The following is a 23172-nucleotide window of genomic DNA, read 5'->3' on the forward strand; positions in this document are numbered from 1 at the left end:
TCCCTACTTTTTATAGTGCTCTTGAACAAGAGCATTTAACACTCTCTTTCTCAAATTTATGCTTTCAACTTCTCATCCTTTGTAAGCTTTGTATGTGTGATGCCGTGTGGTCATAATAGCTTTTTCAAATAATTACAGTTTATTTTTACTTTGACCTCTGAGACTACAGAATTGGTTTATGCAAAAAGATCTGTGGTACAATAAATATATCTATCCACACACAAATTAAAAATATTTTTCTAAGATCTTTTTAGCAGAAAAATAGTGGGTTTTTTTAGTTTAGTTTTGGTTTGGTTTTTTAACATGGAAAGCATAAGAATCTTAAAAGATTAACTTCCCTAGAACAAAACTATGTCACTACCTTATTGATCTAGTTTATCTTTCTCTGAATATCTATGTTGGTTACTTAACACAGATGAAAAGAATTCCCACAGCAGATGAGTATGAATGCCTGAAAATGATGTTCCTTCCTTACTTTGATCTAATCATGTTTACTTTGTCTTGAGGCATGAAATGTACATTCCCTCCAAAGCTGTAGTCATGGCTCTGTTAAAATTGTAAATTATTTTGTTTAAATTTGTTTTAGAGTTCTCCTTTACTCTTCCTCCCAATAGTACTTTCTACTATGCATCCAAACATTTATTTAATGAGAAATCTGGTATTTTTATATATATTTAAACTGCTACTTTTTTGTTGCATTTGTTTCCTTTTTCTTGCGTTACAAAACATTAGATAGGCCTAGTTAGAATTCTGTAAAATCCTGTGTTCAGGGAAAGAAAATAGCAACAAAACTGATTGTGATGAAGAAAATAGGAAAAAATTATGCTGATGTTCATACGAGAAAAATTTGTAGTAGAGAGCTGTTTTTTCTTTAGTAATGCTTCTCAAAACTTCTTAAATAAACTTTTCCCATGGAAAAGTGTAGACAAAGTCTCTGTAAGGTTGTTCAAGAAGTTTGTGTCCTTTTTTGGAGGAGCTTTGTTTTGTTGCTTTTACAAAGCAAAGTCAGGTAGCCTGTCAGGAGAACATGGTCAGGAAAGTGAGGAACAAGTCAAGTCTGTGGCTCTTCCCTCTTACTGCTTCAAAACAGCCTTTTGCAGAATAGAGTGCGAAGTGTCTGAGGAGAAACCTGAATATAAAATCATGTGCTTCCATTCTCAGAGATAACATCAGAGTATTTCATCACTAAGTCAGGTCCCTTAGGATGTCCTCTTTAATATTTTGTTCACATCAGAAATCTACTATGATTCCTACATCTTGGATCTCTAGTTTGTCTCATTTGTTGTGCTTTTAAGCCTTAAACTTTCTAACAGACAATTTTTAACATTACTCTGGAATCAGCATTACCCGTGCCTAAATTATAACAGCTTGATGTTCAAGCAACACATTTATGTGATCATATCCTTTCTTGTCTTGATTGCATGTATATGTCTAAGAAAGCAAAAGCTGCTATGAAATGAATGCAGTGGCTGCCACACCGTTACACTGAAGATGAACAATAAACTAGTATGTAAACAGATGCAAACCAAAGATGGATGGAAAACGAATGAGGGAAAGCAAGCAGAATTAGGAGATAGGAAAATAGGATTTAAGAATATTTGAACCCTTTCCTGGGAAAAATGCTATGCCAGTGGATTGGTTAATCATGTCACTGAAAGATAATCATATTTTAAGAAATAATAGTCTGCCTTGGACATGCATTAAAATAAGAGAAAGTCTACATACATTTTTTTTTAACTTCCCCCCCAACTCTTGGTTCAAAATGAGCTATTGATCAAATATGTAGTTCCACATTTTACTAGATCAAACAAGGTTTTACTGTCCAAATTCAAACAAATAAATATATTTAGGTCAAAAGAATAAATATATCTTACTGAAACCATGCTTGAGGTAATTTCAATATGAAGAAAAAATGTTTTTATTTGTACAAACTTATAAGTCTTCTACTATTTCTTTCAGCTGAGGATTTACCGGCTGGGAATGCTCACCAAAGTAAGCACTAAGTGGTTCTGTAACAGGATGCTTAAAAAAAAGTAATTATAATCCCGTGTTTGATTTAGTTTTTTGCTTTTATTCAGCACTGAAATGTCACCATATCAAAAGCTACACAGCTCTGTATCTGTTCTTCATAATCTCAGTTTCCTCTCTGCAACACATATAGAAATCTGTGCAGTGAGAGGTTAATTCTGAAGTGGTTTGTAGCTCTTTCTGTAAGTCACATGAATGCCCTGCCATCTGTTTTACTTCCATACCTGCAAAGGCCCGGCAGGTGATGGATCATCAATTCAGTAGTATAATACTCAGCCTTTTCTTAATAGTAATACAGTTATTTTTCTTCTGCCCTCACTATAGACTTTGGGAAATGGGAGGAAATAAGCAGCTTTTTATTTTTGGAAGACATTGTACACTGATGGCCATGTTAAGATGTGAACAATTAAAGTCTCATTTTAATGATCTCTCACTGTCATCACCAATCCCTCTGACAACTAAAATAGCTGGATAAGCATAGCAGCATTTGCTGCAGAGTTTCCACATACAAACATTTCAGACCAAAAAGTACTGTATACAGTCATTCAAAGGGGCATAACTAAAATGAATTGACTCAGCATATTTGACACCTTAATAATTTTGACACACAGTTTTTGTAAAATTAGCAACACTGTAAATTTAGTGGGACTGACACTGTAAAAGAAAAATAAAGCAGGCAGTCTAGAAACATTTCTGTGCAATTTAGGCACATCTCTCATGTTTACTGTCATAAAATTTTATGGCTGCACAGAGCAGCCAAATTATCTACAGGAAGCTAAACATTAATAAATACCTATTTAAGTATGCAAGAATAGATTAGGTCTTTTCAGAAGAGGTGAAGCAGCATTAGACAGGAATCTGTAGTCATGCATGCACGTAACCATCTAGTCCTGTTTCCATTTTAACCGCTGGAGACTTTGCAGTTGTCTAAAGTAGTTGCTGAATCAGAGTAACAGTCTATGTAATTTCTTCAGCCATACAGTTAAAACTTTTTCTGGACTTATTTACTTGTAGTAAGAATACAGTTAGGATATCAATAAAGACTGAAGATGTATGTCATTACCAGGCTAGATTCTCCCAGTGCTTCCAGAAGGAGAACATGCAGGATATGTGCACTCTGCTGAGCACAAGAAATTTGTAGCTGTTCTGCTTGTCCATTAGTCTCATGAGCTGAAAGAATATCCTCTGTTGTCTGTCCTAATTGGATCATTACACATGCTTTCAAAGGAATTATACACGTGTGAGAAGTGATGGAGTAAGTATAGCGTCTTAATTTTATGCCACTCATAGTAATAAAGATTGATATGGGATAACTGATTGATACAGAATTTTGCAGGATTTACAAACACCATTGTCTCATACCATTTCTACTCATCAGGAGATCAAAATTTTCATAAAGTCAGGACCTCTTAGAGTGTCTCAGAGAAGTGATTATGGGGCTATGAATGCAGCATGTACTTTTGTAAATAGAAGTGCAAAGACCCCATTACTACAACTGCCACTCAGTGCAATATTAGGATTTGTTGAAGTCTTTCTACTCACTGCATGTGAAATTTGCATATCTGGAAAGGCTTAGAGAGTGGGTTTTCCTGTAACCAGTTTTTCAGTTGCTGCTGGGTACCACTGGTGACTTTTTGCAGTTATCTGTCTGGTATTCCACAGCAAACCATTCTACTTATATTGTAATGCTGAGCTAGTATAGCATGTCACTTGCTACCTTTTGTCATAGCCTGCACAAATCCTCCCAAATTGTCACTAGGATTAATTCACATTGTCTTTGGAATTGCTTTTTTTCACCCAACAGAAGTCAGCAGAACTTGCCCTATTAGCTGAACTAGCTCAGCCTTGCTGCATTTCTCCTGTGCAATAACATGCAGTCTCAGACTGATAGATCAAAAAGAAACTCAGCATTATGTTATCCTCAGTTTTGACACTGCAACACCATTCAAAGATCTAGGAAAATCTAAACAGACTAGCATTATATCCATTCCCCAGCATACTGTGTTTTTTTAGCATCTTGGCTTTGTCCATGCATAGAATGACCAAGATGCCACTACTTTTCACCGATTTTCCACACTTTTCGTGTTGAGACAGTTTGCAGGTTATTTACTACATATTTATGAACATGAAATCTTGTCCCAGTCTGACTTGAACATACTGCTAAGATATGCATACTGCTAAGATATTCAGAGATGTTAAAAGTGAGCACTGAGGCTTCATATACATGAGAGCTCTCCTAACATGCCACTATTTTCATACAGAGAGTTTCACACCTTTTTTCCTTTCCTGAAATCGACCACCTAGTTGTGTGTTCTGTTTCAGACAGTGATTTTCTTCCAATATTTTTTTTTCTCAATCACTCAGCATCTCTTGAGACTACAAAATTTGAAAACAAATATCCTCAGGTGTCTTATGCTTTCTCAGTATTTTCTTGTGGTTATAACAATTTGACTTATAAAAATTATATAACACTTCTACAATGACATAAAACATTCTAAAATGTGGAATGAATCAGTACTGAAACAGTACTGTTACAATATGAGCTCTGCGGAAACATAAAAGGGACACTCTCTTCCAAATCTAGATTTGTTATCTGACTTTCCTTAATCACAATGTGCAACTTACTGAATTTATGCTTTTCTACTTTTCCTGATCCTGTCTGAATGTGTCCATAGCTGACTGTGACCAACAGCGATGATTTTGGCTGTCTCTTTTGATCTGAAACTGTAGGGTAATTTTGTTTGTTTCTGCTGATATAGTCTGTGGTAGTTTTGCATGAGAATCTAGAAGAGCTGAGAAGGAAATGATTTCTTATTTAAATAAATAGCAGTATTTCTCTCCCTAAAGAGGGCATGGATCTTTTTCTTAGGTTGATTTCCACCTCTGTATTGTACACCTAAATGTATTCTTTACCTGTTAAACTTAGAGCAATCATAAATTTGGGAAACAAAAAGAAAGTATATATATAGTATAGTATATATATAGTATCTTAAGCAAACGTGGTTTTGAAAATCATATTATTCTAAAAGTAAAAGTTAATATTGTATTTACAAATGACAATTAACCTTCCCATCTATCTAATGCCTATGTTTAATTGATCATATTTTTTCCTTTCAATGTGCATAATTTGTGTTTGGTACATATCAGTGATCCCATATTCCAATTTGTTCAGTTATCTTTATTCACTCCTCAAACGAATTCCAGAATGAATTCAGTAGAACACTGTGACAAAATGTTATATTAGTGGGTACGTAAGCTAAAGAGCTGCATACTTCTTAACTGCTAATTATCACATTCAGTGTATTGTCCAACTATCATTATGAATGCAGAACTTTAACTGAAAATTGAATTTGACTGATAGATAATATGAAAATCATCTGGAGTTTGGTAAACCATGATCAAACACAACTAAATTTTATTTTGGAGTACTTGCATATGATGAATAGGAATTGCTAGAAAGGTTCTCTTTTTTATTTAAAAAAAAGGCTTTTTTGTTGTTGTTCAAAATAAATTGAAGTTTTTTACCCAGTGATTAGTAAACTAGAGGAACACGTTACCAAAGGAAGATTGCACTTGAACCTGATGTAGGGAATTTGAAGATAGTAAATCCAAGCCAAGATAGTGGACCATTTTTTTTAATACAAATAGAGTACCAAGCAAGATGAACCCTGGCCAAGAACCAAATGGTAATGGACACAGGTGTCAAGTGTTTGTATGGAACAGCAAATCAGTGGGAATAGTCACAAGTATGAGACAGTGTGAACAGATCACATCTTAGCTGGCTGAAGAAATCTAGAGATAAGACTAATATCCTACTAAATTATATCACAATTGTACCAAATGGAAATGGTAGTTCAGAGACAATGGGTTTCTTGCCCTCGATGTTGATAGTACTTTTCGAAGTCAAGAGAGCACCAGCTGCAGTTTCTTTTTCATCTGAAAATGTTCAGCTTTTGCATGCCCAGCCTTCAATGGCTTGTTCTTTGGATAACATCATCTTCCACAACAGTCTCAGCACATTTGAGCAGTGAACTTTTCTGCTTCTTAGGAAGTGGAAGAGGGCAGAAAAATCAAAGTTATTTTGATGTAGTTAAAACATCCCAATGTCATTAGAAAGTTCACATCAGAGGAGTCTGCCTTAACATTTTCTGTTAGCTGTCTATGGATACTAAGCACTTATCAACTGGGAAGAACAGCAACATGCAGCTCTGGTTATGAAGGCTTCTCAGCATCTGAGCAAGGGTTCACATTGTCTAGAAGTTTATCTAACATGGGACTCTGCATGGATATATGGATTAGTCTGCGTCTTAGGCCACCCTAAAAATGATGCCAAGGAAGTGGAGAGTTGTAAATATCTTGGCATTATATTATTTATGGAAAAAAAAAAAAAAGAAGTCTGGTAGAGGCATAGTGGTTTTCTAAAGGCTTTTTCTAAAGTGGTAGCTTATCTGAGAAACAGCACACCATATCCCAAAGGGCTGATGGCTATAAACTTTTAATGTGACAGAGTCAACATCTTTGGTTGCATTTATGGCTGTAAATTAAACAAGGAAAGGCCTCAAGCCCTGGCATATGCTCATTAGTGAGAATGCTCCCCAGTGGAAACTGTCTTTCCTAGATAATGTCTGGGCACAGGCCAGGGACTGTTCCCAGTAGGCACTACTGACAAAGCTATACTGTTATCCAGGACAAAAGAGTTTAACTTTATGGAAGGAAGCCATTCTGTGCCAGCTAGCCACAGGGTCAGAAAACCTGACTTTAGTAGTGTAGACAATATTTTGATTGGACAACAAGGAGTGACAAAAGACAAAAAAGACAAAATGCAGATGGAGAATACAAGTAGTTAATCTGTGGGTGTATGATACATGTAGTGTGTTCTCAATAGAAATGTTAAGATCTGCTCGTACAGATCATATTCTTTTCTAGATAATCTGGTAATGTATAGATAAAGTCTTAATGATCACCTAAGCATGATCTCAGAACCTAGAGGACTGTTCTTTAAGAGATCTCTGCAGTTTGGAAAGACTGAGAGCAAACATGAGGACAGCTTCCAACTCCATAAAGCAGAAGGGGATCATCTGTTCTGTACGTACAGGAAGAACAGAACAACAAGTGATGAGCTTAAATTCTATTAAGAGATTCAGCTAGACTAGAAGAACTTTGCAATGGTAATGAGGGAGGAACTGAAATAGATTGCCTTGGGTGGCAGGTTAGTTTTTGACACAGCAGAGCTTTGAGAATATCTGAATGGTGTAAGAGTATTCCTCAAATCTCTTTTTATTTCTTTTTTTGTCTGAAGTTCTTTAACACAGATGTATCTGTATCAGTAATTTTGAAGATTTATTGTGAATGTTGGTTGCAAGGAAGCGTCTGATAACTCTTGCTGTTGTTACTCCAAAATTGCATTTTAAAACAACAAACACATAATGCCTACAGAAAACTGTCATGTTTCTATAGCCTGAGAGGTGTCCATTCAGTAGGTCATCGGAAGAAGCTGTGTGAGTACAAACCTAATTTTACATGAAAGCAGAATGTCTATGCTGCTGATTATACAATGCATCCACATGAACATGCGTTTCATTAATTGAGATGGGCTCTGTTCAATTTTTCTGTTTTACTTCCTTCAAAATGGAGCTCTACATAAGAGTGGCTAATGTCAAGTCAATGCACTGAAGGGGGTAAACAAAGAGTGGTACAGTAAATAATGTTTCTATCACTTGTGTTCTAAATTTACACATTTCCTGCTTTGATTTGATTTTTTTTTTCCATCTTGGCTTACTAATGCATCTTCATTTTAGAGAGTTATCTTCTATTTTATCTAGGAAGATACAATTCTCATTCAAAGGGCAAGACCTCTTGGGGTAGGCATTAACTACTATGAGCTCAGTGTATTGCTAGAAAGTTATTCATACTGCTGATAACAGAGCCCAAAAGCAGTTTCCAGAATGTTTATATTGGATTTAGTGTCTTTTCATATTAGAGACTTCAGTTTTTACTAAAATTATAACAAGATTTAAGGCTCACCCTTATAACAGGCAAGTTCCTATGACTTCTACAATAATCTGTGTTATTAAAATGATAATAGCTACATGTTATGAATTAATTCAAAGCATGCAGCAGTGGACAGTGACTGGCTTTGCCAGAAATGTAGAACAACAACTTAGCCTTTGTCCTACAATGTTGTTAGCCTCCTGCTTTACTTCCCTCAAATTGAGGAAATAATCAATAATACCAGCTGCAGCTGTTTCTGTCCTTTTGTCTGCCAGCCAATCAGTTTCAATTGCAAAATCAAAGTCACAAAGAACCCTGCAGTCATGGAATTAGTGAAGCCCAGATACTTATGACATAATACAGTCTCTAAGACTTTAAAACTAGAATTTCTTCAATGACAGCTAGGTAAGTTCTTATACCTCTCCACTTTCTTTATCTTTCCAAGAAAATGAGAGCATCTATCCCACATATGCATATGCTCAATTATATGCCATTATCTCCATGTTTCTGCTCTTTTAAGCTAATGTGCCTAATTTGTGAAAGTTTGTGTTTGTTTGAAGAGAGATTGAAGAGAGAGGGGAGGTTGTTCTTTGGTGTTTTATTTGTGTGGGTCTTTTTGTTACACAATTCAAAAAGTTAGATATAGGTATAGGTGGTGTATAAGGGGAAAAAATTTTAATATTGGACTTTCAGGTATAGACTTCAGGATGTGAACTTCTATAACAGAATTTCATGACAGGACATGTGTGATGAGTCATTGCAGAAAAAATCACTGAAACTTCGATCATCTGTATGCGTATATTCTTACAGATACTTACCCATTTTTTTTAGCAAGTCACAAACCTTAGCATTTCTAAGCATTTTGAAATGCCTGTTCTGTAACCTCAGTATTGATTATGCTAATCTGGGACCAGTTTGATGTTTTTCAAGACGTTCTGCTTAACTTTTGATATTAAAAAAAAAAAAAGAAGAAAAACTGTGTTGGTCATAATTCCATATTTATGAGGTTGATCATAAAAAGGAGTTCTTCCTGGTTCTAGTACTTAGGCGTAATACTGAAATATATTTATACTGACATTCCCAGAACTTGTCATAGATGCAAAGAGGTAGTTAAACACTCTAGCTGTAAAGGTATGGTTGAGTTCAGGAAACCAAACGAAAGGTAAATTGGTGGTTTATATTTCTTTAATAAAGTAGTTTAATTAGAGAGAGTATACTTCTTCCCTGTGTGTTCAATATCAATTTTCCTACATATGTTATCTAAAGTAATTCTTTCTAAAATTGCCTTCTGAAATTAAGAAAATAATCCTCATTTAGGATAGCATTTTAAACAAAATAGTAAGAGCATTCTCAAACCCAAGAAATCTCAACTGCATGCTTCCTTGTTCTACTGCTATATCTCACAGATCAGCTTTCATGGTCATTTATCCCCCCCTTCTCTAACAGACAGAACAGAGAAATTACTCTGTAGCAATTTCCCATCTCCTATCAGATTTTTGTGATGGAACTCAGAAAGCTCAGATCTATACCAAGCCTATCTGTACAACATGAAAACCTGTGAATTACCAATTTTTCACTAATACATAAACAAGTGAATTAAAAATGTTCAGCTCTTCAAAAATGATTTTCAGTGATCTCAAAGTGAAAATGTGGAAAATGTTTGTTGGTTTTTTTTTCAAGTACAGGTAACACTACTTCCAACTGCAATTGCAAATGACTGCTGATGTACATTTCTAACCATTTTTTTTTTTTGACTGATGCAGATCCTCCTAAGAGTTAACAGTTTATCCTTTGTTAAAATCTTTATTTGTCCTTGCTTCTGCAAGTTCCAGTGTTAAGATGAAAGCAATCTAAAATTATAAATTGTTAAATAAAAAATGATATTTGAAGACTTACAATTTAATTTAACTCATCTTGATTCTTCTATTGAAATATGAAATAATCACTATAAAAGCCAAGGAATTTGGAATGCTATTGGTGTGTGAAAAATAGAATGGAAATTAGTATGTAACTAGTTCTTGATAAAGTGTTTGCAAGTTTTTTAGTTCAAATTGTATTCCCTTAGGAATGAATAAGTCTTATGGAAAAGATCTCTTTCTTCGGGAGAAGAGGGTAAAATGTAACTTAAAATTAATAATTGTTCGATAATCTGTTGAAAGTTTTGTAGAAACCTCCAATACCTGTGAAGATAGTTTTTTTAATGTCCTTTGAAAACATTTAATTAACAAAAAATCTGTTGTGTAGGATAGTTATATTTGTAAATAGCATGAATCCAGTGAAAAATAAAAACTACATAATACATAAATCTGCAGATTTACTATCACTGAAGTACCTACTTGTGTCTAAGTTCTTGTAGTGTTTTGTACACTTACTTCTAGAGAAACTTCCTAACGTTGTCTTAGGAAACTGAATTTAACTTAGCATACAATAATATTATTTGTACTTCAAGTTTGTTCTTCTTAGTCTATGGATTCTGAGTCTGTTTAATGCAGAGTTATACTCAGTATGCAGAAAGTCTTCCAGACTATCAGATAATACTGTCATCATTATCAATAAGTTTTACTATAGCTACCACTGCTGCTTCTGTATTTTCTTCTGTTGTAGCATGCATGAAGGAGAGTTTTTTCTTTCCTTCCACTGAAGACATAATCTACTCTGTAAATGTATCTTCTCCTGTGAATGTAAGCTTCAATTATAAACCTTTAACTTTTTATTGTGCTCAGAGTTGTTTGTCTAGGTCTGTTTCACAGTGCTAGAGATAACATCATTTCATTTTGTATCCTCATAAACACGTTAGTTAATTTAATTTTTTCTTATTATTTTAATGTTATTCATCTGGTTCATGCAACATTTTCAAATGGTGATACAATAATACAAAGGTGAAATGAAGTTTCAATTTTTTTTACTTGTGTGGAATAGAAACTAACACAAACTACAGTTGTTATGGAAAAAAATGCAAAATTCCTGACCAAAACCATACCTAGCCAATTGAAATTTGGATAACTGAGGTAGTAAAAGAATGGCTGAGCTATATTAGAGCCAAATTTGTGGCTTTACTGCCTACAAATCCTATAGTTAATGTAGTCAAAGTTCTGGGAACCTGAGGTCCTTTAATCCGCCTTGACATCTGCTAAATGATCGCTTGTATCTTTGATTTTCCCTGTGGGAGAAGTGGAGGGAAGCACTCGAATATATGCACAATCTAATTCTACTTTTGCAAATACAAACTTACTTAAGCAAATCAGGAAGGGAGATCTGGCATGTTGATTACTTTAATTGAATTGTTTCCCGGATCAGTTAAGAGATCAGAGCTTATTTATTTATTTCTCTCAATTGCTTTTCTTTATGCAAGTGTAATATGAGCATTTATGCTTTTACTTCGTCTCTGACCCTCTTTATGTTAACTGTCTTTAGAGGAATATTTCTCTAATTCTTCCCCCTGTGAAGTTATGCATTCTACTGCAAAATCTTGCTTTGACTAGGCTTTCATCATGGTAAAATGTCTGTTCTACAAAGGTTTGGCACTGTAATTCAGAACATGTTAATATGCGTCTCGTCAATTTTTATTTTTAGTGAGTACTGTGTGTATGAGCCTAGTCATGTTACAATGCTTTCTCCTTTGAATGTATAGCACAGATCCTTATTGGGCCCAAGACACGCTATTACAAAACAGCACAAATATAATGCTCCAAAAGTAATCCCTCTTATTTATTTCCATGGAAACTGCAACAAAGAGCACAGTAACACTATTTGATAGGGCAAATTCTCAGCTACAAAGCACTCTTTCAATATCAACACCACTATTTGCTGTGCATTTTTGACAGCAGTGAGCAAGAGCCTGCAAGTTGTGCTCATAAAAATCTGCACCAGCAAAGGTGATCTGTTGTCACTGTTGCCACTGCTGAAACACATGGCCCAGCACCTCATTGTGCTTGCAGCCACTGCTTGGGCTCTGTAAATGTTCAGTAAGTGGCAGTGAATGTGAGTGCAGTTTATTCCACATGGAGGAATTCACTTTCACGCTTTTGCTTCATATGCACTTCCACGTCAGACACCATTCTGTCAGACTGTCCCTCAGCTGCCATCTGTCATACAACAACAAAACATAATGGAATACTGGTGAGAAGGTTCAATCTCTACTGCCGTACCACTAACATCCACCTCTAATGTTGTGGACCGGCATAATCAAAAAAGGAGGCATTACTTTCAGAGCAGCCCTCATATTAAAAAAATGAAACAGCATCAAATATGCAATTTTTTTTTATATTTAATTTGGAAAAAAATTATCCCCCCAACCATAGCATATTGTTTTCTCATTGTCCCTCAGATCAGTATCATTTATTGTTTTCATTCAGTTTTTGCTGAAGGAGTGGTTTTATTTCTGTCATAGGGTGCAGTGTTCTTTCAGATCAGTGGAGTATAATACTGTCACTGTCTGTTACACAATAATCCCATTTTTTCATCTCTTTACCTAGAGTTTATAATGCAGCTACAGAAATTCTCCAGGTTGAGCCATAATATTCAGTTTCGAAGACAAGCAGCATATTTTAAATTTCATCCTATAGTTCAATTTGTAAAAATATAGTAAGTGCATATCAAATTTTAATAGTTTGTATTCAATTAAAGCAGTTTTATTTTTGAGATAAACTTTTCTCTTCAAAAAGTTAAAAGCATAATTCTTGAGTGTGGTGCATTCAAATTTATTAGTCTGTAGCGTAACACTTCACTATGCATAATGACACTCGGTAAGATCTGCAAGAGGCAGAAGTCTAGTTAATTCTGTGAAATCAATTTTAAAATCAAAATATTAGTATTAATAAATAACATACTAATTAATAAAGCCCATGTATCTAAATCCTACTTCGCTTGAGATCTAGGTACCTAAAATCTGTCTAAATCACGGACCGTTGATAGATCTAATTTCTTCCAGTGTCTAGATGCTCTGGATAGTGAAACTCATTTGTCAAATATACTTGCTCAGTTGGCTGTTGTTGGGACTTCTAGTATTAATGTGAGGAGATAAAAGTACATTTCCTACCCTAAGCTCTATTGTGACTGAATTAACTCTGCTCAGGCAGGGAGAACAAAATGCTGTTTTAGTTAAGAACACACTCGTGTTGGCCCTTTAGCTTTTCAATTAAGGAATTCTTGTTTGGGTCATCATCCAGGAGAGGAGATGTCTGGATTCTGCCCTCCAAGCCTCCTTGTGATTGAATCCACGTTTCGCGTTTTCAGTTGTACTCATTTGCTTTCCTCCTAAACTCTCTGGTTATGCTCTGACCATCCCCAAATATATTATAGAAGCTGACAGGCACTACTCCGTGTGGTCTGAACCTTAGGTGATCCTAGTACCAGAAGGTAATCAGTAAGTACTTCTGCTGTGGCTATAATTTTATTTCCTTGTTCCACTAGTACCCAAATTTTAACAGGTCTGTAAGGATCAGATTCCATGAGGTTAGGACATAAATCTCTCTTGCTGATGAGACTGTAAGCTTAGATGTGTGTTGTGTAAGGCCTGGATATGCAAATCCCTTCATCCACTTCTTCTTCCAGTCTTCTAGTGCCACATAAATGAGATGCTAGAATTGAGATGCAGTGGATTCCAGTCTGGTGTAATAATGAGTAAAGTGGTTCAATTTAAAGAAGATGAACACATACTGAGTTTTAAAAAGAGATACTGTGACATTAAAAGAATCAGTGTGCCAGAATCCAGTAAGCAGTGTTACTAAGAGGTGACAGGACATGGAAGAAGGCTTAAAATCAATGATACAATAATAAAGGCATAGCAGATGGCAGTTCTGGTACTAGCAGTACTAGCATGGTTCTCAGTAAAATGAGAGAACAAAAGAAATAATATGAAGTAAAGAAAAAGACTAGCAAGTGTATATTATAAATTTTGTTGCTTACAGAAAATACTAAGTGAAAAATGCTTCCAGAGGAAGTGGGAGATAATGATATATGAAATGTGGCAAAGATAATAGAAATATACATTTTGCCATACAACATAAGGATTTTTTTATTTTTTTTTATAAGAAGTTGGCTGGCTTTTCCTGAATCTTCTTACCCATTTCTTGTCTGATACTTAAGGAACTGCCAGTACTATTTCTGGGAAATTTCCTTTGAAAGCAATTTCTGGGCATATAAGAAGGGTAGAGGATATCAACTACACCATTTGTTAGCAAATGTGACTGTACCTGCAAAACAAGATTGGTCACTTCTCTCCATGAAGTGACGTATCCATTTACATACGTTTGCATTTACTTGGCATGTTTTGGTACTAAACAAGAAAAAGAGGGAATTCACAGGGTTTTTGTTTTGTCTTTTTTTTTTTTTTTTGGTCATTTTTTGGCAATATTCATCAAGATTTATTTTGAAGATTTCATAGTTTTTTTGTTTTCTTTTTCTTCCCTTCCCTGAATACCCTGTATTCAGGTTTTTGTTTTTTGTTGGTTTTTTTTGTTTGTTTGTTTGTTTTTTAGTAAGAAATCGTGGAAGCACAGTGAGGCTTGTTTGAAATGAATGAAGTAAAAAAAAATTACATATAGAAACTAAATGAATACATAAACCAGCATGGCCAGGTGATGTTCAGTCAAGAGTTCTTAAAGAACTGTCTGAATAAACTGTGGCTTCACTCACCATACCTCGGACAAGTCACTAAGAACAGGTGATGTGTCCAGGTTAGGCTAATTATTGATTTTAACAAATGCCTAAAGTCTCTTGTATTTTTTAAACGGTTAAGACTTTAAAATTCTATGTATGAATTTTATATGGAAATAAAACATATTGGGATGAAAATAAGATACAGCAAGCCAAACATATTCTTCAGCTTTATCAGCTTTTGTTGTGCAGTAGCAGAATGAAAATTCAATGTTGGTCCAATGTATCTCCCTAATCATTTGAGTATATACTTAAAAATGAACAGGTGTTTATGAATGCCCCAAAATTTCACGCCAAACATCTAACTGGTCTTAAATCTTTTGTCATCATCCATACATGAAACTTTAGGGAGGAGTATAAAAATATTGGTTTACAAGTACTAGCAGAAGAATGGAGGATTTAAAAATACAGTAAAACCCACATGCTTTGCTTTGCTTATGGCAAAAAGCCATAAAAAAGAGCCTGAATATCTGAGCATCTGATGTTTGTAACAAGAGGAAGGGCAAGGACAGGCTTAATTCTACAAGCAGTATTCACATTGAGTAACATCTGTTCAAGTGAATAGTCCTATTGAGCTGCAGGCACACTCACAGGCCAAGCCATACTACTGTGTACAAGTGGCTTTATGATGGTCAGACTACAGACTAGAAAGAGATCATTGGCATTGTCCAAATGATCAAGCATTAGTTAGCTTGAAAAAGACATGAAGACAAGATGGCTAATTAATAACTGAATTTCAGGGTTTTTCTTTATATTATGAATTTCTTTCGTAACTGTACTCATTCACTCATGCTTGTTAAAATCCCTAGAGATGGAAAAAATGTTTGTGAAAAATAAGCAGCCATTTGAATAAGACTGAGTGACGGGGCTGAAATACGGAGTACTCCACAAGTTAGCCAAGGAAAATACATAGCAAATTGTCAGCCTGCACTGGGGTGAAATTTCTGCTAAACTAGTGGGGAAGCACTGCTCAATGACACTGCCTTGTGCACATATGTGTATGTGTTCTATTTGACAAACCTCCCTTGGGAGTTAACAGAGCAATATGAAATGTGTAGTTTACATCTTAATCTCTTAGATTAATAGCAGCAATTATTTTTTTTTAAATTGTCTCCTCTTGCTTATTATTTATGTATATTCCAGTACCTCCTATGGAGTCTAATCAGATAGCAGAATTACGAGAAACAGAGTATGGCACAAACAAAAAAAAACAAATAAAATAAAAAAATCCATGCCCTAAAGAGCCCACAGTCTGCTCAGTTTGTCATTGATGATTACCACTGAATATTGATTGTATACATGAAACTGGAGCTGCTGAAAAATTTTATGATAAATTTTATTTTAATAGATAGTGGTTGTTTCATTCCTACTTCGCTGACGGTCTTTGGAGCAGATCCCAAATAAAGATCTATATTTCATGTTATTAGCTTTAGTCATGATTCCTATTATACAGTATTAACATACAGTCCTATTTTGTGAAATGCTGTAAAATAGAACAGAAAAAGCAGGAAGTCTTTGTTTTACCCTTTGCAGCAGGAAAATCTGCATGTAATAGAGATTAGGTAAAAAAAAAGTGCTTTTAGTTTGATAATATTTTAATTAAATCTTCAACCAACAGCTTCAACCAGTAAAAGATGAAAAATGTGATTGAAAATAAATGACAGGTAATAGAAATTAAAAAAAAAAAATATTTTTTTCTATATCCATGTGGATAATTTGTAAATTCATTTTATGAAGTGTTTTATGTACATTGACTGTAAAAAGTAAGTCAAGAAAACCATTTCAGGGCTGTAGACTCAAAGCATTGAAAGTGTCAGTGCTCAGACAGCCTAACCTCAATTCAGTCCTCCTGAGTATGGAAGACCAGTTTTCCATACTCCTTAGTGTTGACATTGTACTTTCCGAGATATGTGCCTTAAACTTCAGAGTGTATACTGTGCTTGGGTGATATAAAGAACTCTTTAAGCACTATGAATTATTGGCAATGTTGTGTTTCAGTATATTTTAGATGGAAATATACAGTGGAAAAAAGTATCCCAAAACTTAACTACTGTTTTCCCTCACTGATCTGCTTTTGTCTTTTTATTTGATTGTTTTTCATGTTACAAACCAAATAGCATTGATTATTTTATTATGAGAAAATACTATACTATTTATTCAGAAGGTTTAGGACCAGATCCAGTTCTTATTATTTCTGAATGTGAGTTGAGTCAAACTTTTGTTGAACTTTCTCTGTGAGAGAAGGCTTGTTGTTTGAGTTTGATTTTGTTTGATTTTCCTTGCAAGAAGAGAAAATATCATTTGAGTTTTTCAAATGCTAACTATAGAAGGGTTTTCCTACTCTTGCTTTTTAATTATTCTTCATGCCTGTTGAATTTGACAATGTACTTCCATCTTAGTTAAAACAAAATACACTCTATGTCCCATTGGTTTTAGATTTAGCAGCAGCTTGGAGTTTTGCTTCTGAATTTTGTTGTCATTTTTGTTTGTTTGTTTTTAATTTGGAAAAAAAAATCAGAATTTTAAGGTCAGATTGATTTAGTAATTCCTTTTTATATTAAGTGTATAAGTAATGCTTACTTAATGAAGACAAAATGCTAATACTTTTATTTCTACTTTTTCAAGTACATTGCTAGAAATTAAAAGAAGCTGGTAAGTACCATACCCTGTTACAGATCCTTCAGCTTCTGCAATAAGTAGTCAAATAAGATTTTCAAGAACGTTGGTATTTTTAGCATTTTGTAACTCTAGTGACCATTATCAAGTAAAGGCCATGAGAAATGAGATATTTTAAAAGTAGCAAATGGCAGCTTTTACAGTTTTATTTAATAAAGCTTTGATTCATGTGGGTTGATGGCACAATTACTGCACGTTCAACCCAACTCTTGAAATATGACTAGCATAAGCTGATATTGTCGTTAAATATTTAGGCACTGTACAAAACATTCTTTCTCACCGATTTCTGATATTGTTGTCCTTTTCTGAAAGTGTCGCAAACCATACCACTCATATATATACATCAGGAGGAACTCTCTGTTCCTTTAATTCTTCCTATTCATATAAGGAAGGATTAAAATTATTTTTCCTAAGTCTAATATCAAGACGTGAATATTTAATGAGAGACCAAAACAGACATGCAGAATAAACTGGTTTCAACATCTGTGAGTAGGTTTTCATTCGGTGCATGTCACTCTTACCTAGGAATCTAGACCCAAAGAAATTTGGTGTGTTATAACTGGCTGAAAAGAGTACTGTGAATATTCATGTGTTGTGAGGAAGTCTGTTTGGATTTTTTTGGGTTTTTTTTTTCCATGTTATCTGCCAGTTGTGAGATCTTCTTTTACTACCTCTAAAGCATTGATATTTCTTCATTTTAGTCAACCAAAGCAGCTGTGTCATTATAGCAGCAAAATATTTTCTCATGACCAACTGCTGTTTTGTATACTCATTTTCATTACCAGCAGATATGTACTTTTTTCCTCTATTAACTCCATGCTTGTCATGACTAGTTGAGGAGCAACAACGTGACCTGTATCCAATCAATCAATGACTTCTTTGTTACTTCTGACCTGATTCCTCATGTGATGTATACCTAAGTATAGTAGAAGATTCCACACACTAAAAGATGAAACTTTGTGTACAAAGATCTCTCCACAGAGTCCAGTAATGAGGTGCTCTCCTCTGGCCTTGAAAGCTATGTGTGTGTAATTAGAATAATTTTGACCAGGGATGTTTTAGGGTATGATTGAGGGAAACGTGATCCACTTTTTAAATGGGTCCTGAATAACCACAGACATTTGGCATATTATACGGTAACAAAGTTAGCCAAATGTTTTATAATCTGTTGACAAAGATCTATCAGGACCATTACCTTTAACGTCTTTGTACAGGGCAGTGGTTCTTAGGAAGTCTGTGGAGCTACTTTAGACTACCAATAGGACAGTATGAGTACACAATATAAATTAAACATATGGATATGTGCATCTAATTTTCTGTGATTGTGGAAACTGGGCTCATGATTACTTTGCACTACCTGCAAGGCTGTCTGGGAATCCCAGGTCCTCCAGGCACACAAGAAGTCATAGCTCAGCAATAGAGAGCAAAAACTGAATGAAGTTAGTTTTGCTAATGTATAATAATAGTTATTTATGAAATATATTTTAAAGCAACCATCTAATTATTTCATTTGTGTAGAATTGCAACATAATTATACCAGATGGTGTATCATATCAGGTCAAAAAATAATGAAGGAATCTGGCATTAGAACTGAAGTATCAAGAAAAGATGAGTAACTAGGGACTGAAAATTTGTTAGAGCATTTTTTTTATAAATCAAGCTTTTCTAATGTTTTTTTTAGTATGTTCCCTGTAGAATAATAGTAATATTTGTAGTTATTACATTTTTGTCACACCTTGTTAGAATTTAGCAAAGATAGTTTATATTGTGGTGAAACAAACTCCCAATTCTCAGAGAAGTGTATTTGTCTTTTCCTTTTTAGATTATGTATTATACATGTTCAGGAGGTTTAATCAGTGCCTGGGGATGAAAAGAGGTGATTTAAAACTGCCAAGAGAAAGAAAAGGTCTTCCAAAAATCTTTCTGAAGAGATTCCTTCAAAACTCAACATGTCCAGCTGTATTGCTGACATTTCCTTCCTGTTCTGTGTAGAAATATTGGTCTTGATAAAAGTATTGGACAGAATAGACATAACTGTCTTTGGTTCAAACATATTAGTTCATCAACAAATCTACTCATCCTAGAAAACAAGTACAATCTTCTTATTCCGCTATTTCTTCTTCTTTTTAGTTTTCCTTCCCTGTTGTTTCTTGAGAATACCTTCTGCTTTTATTGATTTCATGGTCATTAACTTCTATCTGAACTGACACGATTCACTGGTGGGTTTCGTAACAGTTTTACTTTTGAGTACTGAATTCTTTGCCTAATTAAGAAATAAAAGATTGAGCCTGAGCCACTTAATGCAGAAAGAGGTCATGGCCTCAATGAACTCTGTAGGAATTTCTCATATTTCAAAGGCTATTATTATAGGACTTCAAGGAGGACATCGTAAGTGACTATTTTGGCATCTCCTAACAATTGTTCCAGCCTGCTGTCTGGTTCTTTCAAGTACTTCAGGTCTTCCTCCAAATGCCATTGATATTATATGAAACAGTTATGTCATTTGAATTTGAAATGAAAATCCTCATTTTATTCCGAAGATTGATTTTTAGAAAGTTTTCCATTAGAATTTAAAATTTCTTGCAGGAATGGACATGTTTCTCAGAAAAAAAATTATATATATATATAAATATAATGTATTTTATTATAATTATGTATATTTATTATATATATTATTATTATATATATACATAATAAATATATATATGGGGGGGGGGGGGGGAAGAGGTTGATATCCAAGAATAGGATTACAACCTGTTCTTTACTATGCCAGAATCTAAAGCCAGATGTATTATATCAATACTCCAGTGGAATATGGGAGAAATAATCTGATATGTACAGATGCTAGCAGTCAAAATTACTCAAGCTGTACCAAAATTTCCTTGCACCTGGCACTGAAGGTATTAGCCATGCCAGTTCAGCCCCCCAACACAGATGTTCTTGTTGTACCACTTTGTATGTGTAATGTTTAGGTTTCTGTTTAGTTCGGCGTAGCAGATATAAATACTGTAATCCAAAGACCATCCAGTTATTAGTGCACCTGCATCTTATGCTTTCTTTAATACCTTTAGAATATTGCCAGTCCCCTTGTGCCGCTGATCCTAGCGCAAAGCAGTGTCATGGAAAAGAACACTCAGCTCTATTATCATGCATGAATTACAGTCATGAGAGATTTTTTTCAAAACGGATCACAGAGTATGTTATACAAATAGTGCTGAATTTTCAGATCCCTCAAATATGTAAATGCAAACCTGTTTTTTGCAACCACCCTTATTTATTTTGCCTTATAATTATGGTATATGATTTCAGAATACTAAAGTAGTTACCATAGAGATAGGCCTGAATAAACAGAGCACTTAATAGTCACGGTTGAAACTCACATGTAGTCCATTTGATATCACTGAATATGCAACCATAAATTATTTCTTGAGACCAAAAAATTCTGCTTGTATTCTGTTGAAAGTAACCTGGAAGGTGTACATTTCCATGAAATATTCATGAAAAGTCTTCTGTCCTTTCAGATTAGTTTTTTTTTTTTATTATTTAACCAAAAACAAATGAACAAAAAACAGCCTTCCCATCTTTTTCAGTGTATAACAGCTCTAATAGAATAATAACAAATCCAGAATGACTATTTCCAACTTGCATTCAATGACGTTTGTGCCAGTGAAATTGGAAACAAGAAAGCCTTTCCTGAAGTGCCATCTTGTCACAATGCTAGTGAGTAACCAGGCTTGTCCACCTTCTAGAACTGTCCAAATGTAGCTGGTCAAGAATTAATTGCAGTAGAACTTTTTTCAGTAACTCCCAATGTGTTGACTACTTTCCAGAGTAGATATTCAAGTTCACATTGACCATACTGAAAAGAGAACTAAACCTTGGGGATAAATTGCTCATGCTCAGTCCTAGGGGTGGCATATACACTGTTTGTATCCCCCACAAACAATGAGTTAAGAAGAAAATGCATCAATTCCACAGGCCTTAGCCTCCAACAAGAGATAGGCCACAAGCTTCAGCTGGAGTTGAAAAATGTAACTTTGAGCACTTTGACATACACACTTTAAACTCTCATAAAGAGCTAAAAATTTTGATCTAGCATGCATCTCAGTGACATTCAGAATAATTTTCCAGGGTTAGGCTCAAGGTTAATAACTCAAAACTGCTGTTATTCAAACCAGTATCCATTCTTTATACTATGATTTTCAAACACCAACACAGTAGAGGATGAAAATGGAATTGGTTCTTATGAAGAGTAATAGTAATGACAATCTTAAAGGAGGTTATGAGCTTTTGGACCAAAATCACTACCATAGAAAAAGGAAAAAAGAAAAGTAAAGTAAAAAAAAAATTCTCCTTGCTGGATAAATATAGGAATAATGCCATTATTAGAGTTTGCTGCTCTGCAGAAAGGGAAACATTTATCCCCTGTTAGTACTAGTTCCCTTAGAAATGTACAAATCAAAGCCGGTTTCCATTGATCAGATTTCTACATTTCCATCAATATTACCTTAATTTTCTTTTCTAGACTGTGGCATTTTTATAGGCTAATCAAATATCCAATATTACTAGGAGTCACTTAGAGTGAATGCCAGAACTACTAAGAAGTAATTTGAGAATTAGATCTATTTTTGTTAGTTTAAATGATCTTGACTTGCTCATACTGTATTGTATCTGATGCTCAGTAATATGAGAATACCAATACAAATAGAAAGATATCCGGTTTGAAATTCTTAAATATCTGTTAAAAGTGGTGAGCAATCCAAGCACATTAAAATTCCATTTTCCTCCATACAAGTGTTTGCTGCAGATGACCCCCACTGATCTTAAATATATTTCTGTATCTGTAACTGAATAGAGGTTTTCCGTACAGCATGTTCTAATGGTACTCTGGCCTTTAGCCAACAAGGCACTGAATAAGTCTATTTTTAAAATACAGAAACTGGGAACAGCTGCAGCAATCAAATTTGATAAAAACAGAGAGGAACTTTGCTTTTTTTACGGCTTGTCCAAGTTTAGACTCCTTTCATAGAACAGCTTTTGTTCTGCTGGATGAAGGGGGTATAATAGTAACACAGTGAAATCCTTTTGAACAAATAACTTTTAAAAGAATACAGATTAAAATAATAGGGGGCTTTTTGGTACAGCAATATGTTTAATGCAATTGTACCTCAAACTATTGAAAGAATAAATCTAAAAAAAAGAATACATTTTGTCAGCCAAGCTTTACTGTGAACTACTTATCCATAATGATCTCCTGAAGTGGAAGATGAAACCTCTTGTTTCAAAGGTTGAACATCTGATCGTTGGTATTTGGGAGTAGGTTTTGGGTGGAAGCTATTTAATTTGAATGTTCTAGGATGGTGGGGATTTTTTTCCTATTTTTATTCTTCTACTATTAATCAAGAAAATTTTTTTAAGAACTCTCCTTTCCCCCTAGTAAGCTTAAAAAACAGTTCAGTTACATTTTACAAAAGCCTTCTGTGCATGTTAAAAAGTTCCATATAGTATTTAATTAGAAGGACTGATTCTTCCTTGTTTGTACTCCTCCTTTTGGAGGCAAAGTTGTCATTCAGTGGGATTCCAGAAATTTTTATGTATGGGAAAAAAAAAACCAATGAAAAGTTAGTTGTAGGCTGAACTGCATTGGTTAAACAGTTCTATCTGAGGCAGACCCTCTGCACAGTACTGATGCAAGACAGAAGAAGCTGGGTGAATTTTGGCTTTACTGAAGTCTGTGAGAGTTTTGCTATTGAATTCAGCAGAGCTAGGATTTTATTAATTGCATTCATTTTAAGTATCCATAACAGTACTCTTTCAGTT

The 23172-nt window shown here is 34.5% G+C and overlaps 1 protein-coding gene across 5 annotated transcripts in view; it reads left to right on the forward strand.

Moving 5' to 3' along the window:
• Positions 1-23172, forward strand: part of DGKB (diacylglycerol kinase beta) — a 329366-nt gene that overhangs the window by 285452 nt on the left and 20742 nt on the right. The gene's annotated exons all lie outside the window — the stretch shown is intronic.

The sequence above is a fragment of the Cyrtonyx montezumae genome, unplaced genomic scaffold (genome assembly GCF_038088225.1).
Source record: "Cyrtonyx montezumae isolate F1298 unplaced genomic scaffold, pur_monq_1.0 scaffold_8, whole genome shotgun sequence".
Taxonomy (NCBI): Eukaryota; Metazoa; Chordata; class Aves; order Galliformes; family Odontophoridae; genus Cyrtonyx; species Cyrtonyx montezumae.